The sequence below is a fragment of the Populus euphratica genome, unplaced genomic scaffold (assembly GCF_000495115.2).
Source record: "Populus euphratica unplaced genomic scaffold, PopEup_1.0 scaffold2963.1, whole genome shotgun sequence".
NCBI lineage: Eukaryota > Viridiplantae > Streptophyta > Magnoliopsida > Malpighiales > Salicaceae > Populus > Populus euphratica.
The window spans coordinates 3,681-9,152 of record NW_011502796.1 but is presented as its reverse complement, the minus strand read 5'-3'; the positions used below and the strand labels follow the sequence as shown (position 1 = coordinate 9,152).

At 29.7% G+C, this 5,472-nt stretch overlaps 1 protein-coding gene across 1 annotated transcript in view; it reads right to left on the bottom strand.

Annotated features, from left to right (window-relative positions):
- Positions 1-4,306: 4,306 nt before the first annotated feature.
- LOC105119456 (protein LIGHT-DEPENDENT SHORT HYPOCOTYLS 7-like) overlaps positions 4,307-5,472 on the bottom strand; it is a 2,432-nt gene continuing 1,266 nt past the window's right edge. Inside the window, exon 2 of the mRNA XM_011017599.1 lies at positions 4,307-4,615. The gene's annotated coding sequence lies outside the window, so the exon portion shown is untranslated. The remainder of the gene's footprint in view (positions 4,616-5,472) is intronic.

Sequence of the window (5,472 nt, the reverse complement as noted above, 5' to 3'; positions counted from 1 at the left end):
GTAGTAGCAACAATATTGTTACCACCATAACAATAGCTACCACTACTAATTTAATTTTTGTAGTTATCATCATTAATGTTTTTATGTTCATTACAATTTTTATCATCATCATCATCATCATGACTAACACTACAATTATTATTATTTTTATTAGCATCATAATTATTATTCATATTACCATGACTATTATTACTATTATTATTGAAAACATAAAAACCATGAACTTGATTTGAAGGATATAATTGAAAACTATAAAAAATTTGTTAAAAGGACCATGAAAAACAATAAGAAATCAAAAGAAAATTGATGAAATGAAAATCATTATTATCATTGAAAAAAAAAAATCATAAACTTGATTTGAATGATAAAATTTAAAGCCATAAAAACTTTGACAAAAAAATAAAAAGAAATTTAAAGAAGAATGACCAAATCGAAATACCTTATATATATAAATTAAACACAAAGGGTTTAATTGAAAACATACAAAACTTCAACCAAAAGAAAAATGACTAAAAAACAAGAATTCAAAACTAAAATGTATAAATATAAAATAACAATAACAATTAGGACCATAATGTATTTACTGTGATAGGAGAAAAAAATGAAGAAAGAAAAAAAAGAAAAGGCCACTAATGATACACCAACGATATTTGAAAAACACGTTCCACCTATAATGAAAAAGAAGATAATGAAAGCTTATTTTTAACCACTAGAAACCACCATATATGCCATCCAAGATGCATAGCAACACCAACATGTTGGTGCCCATAAATTTTTAAATATAAAATTATTATTTTAATAGTAAATTATGATATTACACTAAACAAAACTTACAATTAATAAAAATAGAGGGTATTTATGTCTTACATGTAAGGTACATATTTAATTATACTATGTATGGAAAAACAAAAACATCTAAATACCTCTACTTGAGACCACTTATTTTTTTAGCACTAGGGGTATTATGGTTATTTTAATATCCATTAAAATATTGAATAGACATAAATACTCCAAAATAAATCAATAATGACTAGTGCTCCTTCTAAAAATACTAAAATAACTCTGGTATGAAGACTTGCATATTTTGATAGGAAGGAAAGAAATGGTCATTACAATATAATGGTGAATAAAAAAATGTGAGAGATATCGTGATTCCCAATTCCTTTTTAGTTGTTTTAAAATTTATTATTTAAATTAATGACTTAATCTATCTTTATATCATAAGATAATTTATTTTTAATATAGTCTTGTATTTTGCATTAAATCAATTCCATTCTTAAATATATCATATGTTTTTAATCTATCTTTTTAGCAAGATTTTTTAGCCAAATCATTATAATTAGCTACTTGATTTGCACGTGATTATCTTTTATTTCTAAATATCTTTACCAATCAAACGAAGAAAAATCTCATGTGCAAATCACATAACTAATCCTAATAATTTAACATGAAAATCCAGTAAAAACAAATATTCAAAAGTAATGTACATTTAAATCAATTAGGGATATAAAAACAATTAGAGAATTATTCTAGGATGATAAAGCCATTAATATATGCTTACTATTCAATTGAAACATTGATTATATGAATATTTTGTATGATTGCTAGATATAAATACTAAGGCAAAGCCAAAAGAGTCCTGGAGTAATGCTTTCTCCCAATGTTCAAAATAATCCTTTAAGTTGAACGAAATTTTTTAAAAGAAGCTTTGTTATTTTATACAAAATGACCCTTGCAAAATTAAAAGGTTACTTATAATCCCTAATACGCAGTTTCAAAATATGAACTTAAATACATTGAATAACCTTCACTAGTTATCATCATCAATTTATGTTACATTTTGTGCAAATGCAACTAGCTAGATGATGCAGTGTTATATACTTTGTGTGATCATGACAATTTTTATTCTTATATATATATAAGATAGGTTAAAATTGATGATTAAGAAATCAAAGAAGAGAAATATTAGAAGTGTCTTGAATTATATTAGTTTATAGACCCGTGTTAAACTATGGATTGGATAAAAAAAAAATGAATGTAACAAAATATATATAAATTATAAAAAATTATTTAATATTATTATTAAATTTGACATAACGGGTAAATCTTATTTCAAGATTAAAACTTTTTAATCTAACTCATTACTTGACTTGAGTTTAAAATTAATATGTGTAAGAGTTAACTTGATGTGATCCACTAAACTTGGTTGGTCTAAAGATAAATTGACTAACCGATAAAAAAGTCTTACGATAAGATTGAAAAAAATGATAAAATTAAAAAAAAAACTCAAAATAACTTCTTGTTTGGTCTAAGTTTAAAATTAAACCATGTGAGAATTATTTTAGTGTGACTCAATCGACTTCACTAGTCTAGAGATAACCCGACTGACAAATAAAAAAGCCTAAGGATAAATTTGAGAAAAAAGAATAAAATCAATCAAAAAAACCTCAACTCTTTTAGGTTTAAAATTAAACAGTATTGGAGTTGTTGTTTCAGCTTAGATGATTGTTAATAAAAATTAGAGTGAGTAAAAAAGAGATAGAATTAAAAGGAAAAAAAAGAAGAAGAAAATTGAAAGAAAAAAGGCTAAATTGGAGAGAGAGGAGCTCCATGACGATTTCCAAGTTCTTCAGGTGTTTCAGGTAATTTCGATCTTGTACAGTCTTTGATAAAAATGTATTTTGTATTCTTTTTCGTGTTGGTTAAACAGAATAATAGAAATCGTGAACAGTCTTCTAGTTTGGGAGATGAATGTAATTAATTTTCTATTCAATGATGGCCTAGACATCATGTCTGAACGCTCTTTTAAGTTTTAAAAGCCTATATTGTTGGATAATGGGATCCATCTCTGGCTTTCTTGACCCCTAACAACACAGGATTCACATGTAGATTTATAAGGCAACAGTCTCTCTCCTACAAATGAATTATTTTCACACAGAGCATTGTTCCTTCTTAAAAGAAAATACCTTTAATCACTTGGGATTTTAACTCATCATATACTTATTTTCATTGATATATATATTCTCATATCTTAGAGTGTGTTTTTATTATGCCATCAGGGTCATATAACCTATCAACTAGCCTAGGAGTTCCAAGTTAGCTTTACGGTAACCTATTCGTTAATTTATTTCGCTATAAGGTCACAAAGTTAGAGGGGGCGTTATGAGGTGCGTTGGAGATATAAAAATCTGATCTTTAAGTTTCATCTTATTACAACTCTTCTTGAATTGAAGTGTTCGGTAACTCTCATCATAATAGCTTCAATCTGTTGTGTTGTTAAATTGGGAGGCAAAACACTGGATATTTACATAAAATTGAAGCCTATGCATTGGTTTTTACATCCATGTAAAACATGAATGAGTTGAAGTCTTAGGAAAGAAACAACAAACAGTACCTACCTTTTGGTGTGTGCTGTAGTGAATAACCCGAAAAGGAAAAGGCATTGCTTTTCTAGTTTCAACATCAGTCCTAAATTAGCTGGTTCAACTATATAGACCCTCTTTTGAGTCATTCAGAATCATCATACTGCTTCAGTAGCATCAAGAGATTTTCAAAATGTTTAAAATACAATGCCTTATCCAGACGGGTACATCCTAATATTTAAGATTTTCACTAAGAAATCTCAATGCCAAATCTTGAAAGGAATAGGATGGAGGGATTTAGAGGTTGAGAAAGAGCTATTTAAATTGAATAGCTCAAGAGTCAATGAATCTTTGAATGGATTAGAGGGAAAAAAAAAAAGAAAGAGTCTTCGCCCCATAGGGAGAGCGGATATCAAATATAGTACTCCGAATCAGTGGTTTTCTTTTTTGGAAGAAGACTCCGAATCAATGGTAATTAATGATGGGAGGTTAAAATTTTGGTTAAACAAATTAAAGTAATAAATATAATTGCAGATGGAAGTACCAGAAGGAATCCAATGATAAATATTGAAGAACAAAAATCAAAGCACATTATTAAGATGTGGGGCATTGCATTTTATAATTGAGTGGGGGGTAACTACGGGGAAGGACTGGTCATCCCGATTGTACTGCTTTTGTTTGAATGTTGAGATGCTTAAACAAACTTCTATTGATGCTATTAATCATTCACAAGGGCATATATTGCTCAACGATTGAAGTATTTAGTTTTGGACCACTGCTAGTTTTGTAGTAGAATAATATTGTTGCCTAAAATCGATAGTGAAATAAGTTATAGTTATAAGCATTTAATCTCTAGCATCGATGCTTCTAGCTGTAAGAACACTAATAATCTTGGTAAAAGGGCTCTAGTAGCATGCTATGACCTATAAAGATGATAACAAAACTTGAGAAATGAGAAAAACCATAATATGCTTATGCTTTCAATAATACATATATCCGGATAGGATTACATGGCAACAAACTTGACTAGGCTTCATATGATAGTGAAATACTAATCTTAAATGGACAAAGGATGAGAAAATGTAACTTACTAATTACTCCTGGTTTTATGATGTTGACCGATCGACTTCATGCATTCTCATTTTAACTAAATTACACTGCTTGTGCGATTGATGGACCGATAAGTCAATCTGAGGAGGAGTTGATAGAGGTCCCAATTGCAGTCGCTTATGCAAGACTTGAAATTTAAGAGACTGAAAAGGGTCAAGAGTTGGGAAGTTAGATGCAAGACAAGGCAAGGCAAGGCATAATAATGGGGTTGCCCGCAAAGCCAAGTAAAGCACTTTGATTAAAGAAGTGCTTGTTGTGATTTAGAGCCTACTAGAAAAGATTAGTTGCCAAAAAGCTAAGCACTACACTAGCAAGATTTTCAAGCTAGAAGGGCGTAGGAGAATCATATTGTATGATTTGTAGCTAGCTAGAGTTACTCAACACACCTAATCTAATTAATTAACCCTATCAATATTTTCATACCAGCGAAGTTGATATCTCCCATCTGATCAATTATTGAGAGAATCTCCCTACCATAGTACTGTTAGCTTCAAGGCCTTGTGAGGTAATATATAATGGAATGACAAATTAATATCACTTGTCTAAGCTGACAAAACATGATCTGGTTCAGGTACAGAGGCCAATTAATTACATGTAGCATTACTAAAGAAAAAGACATTTAACATAATGCGGAGTTTAAAAATTCCAAGAAGGGACAAAAATATAACAAAACAAATCAAGCAGAACGAAAGCTAGCATTTTATATGGTGGCATATATAAGGTCTGTGATGTTAGTGACAGCAACAACAAACAAGGGCACTGAATAAGCCTTTGGTTTTTCCTCCCAGATCTTCAATCATCTAATTTCCTTAAGATTCTGACAAAGATGTGTGTCAATATATAAATATAATGCGTGTATATGGTATATGGTCTATGTATGCGTGTGTACCTATATATATATATATAATATGCTCAAATTCTGTGCCTATTCATGGAGGGCACAAGATCGTGCAGCTAAGACGGTGATTTTGCTAGAGAGAGAGGTGGAGGGAAAGTGAGA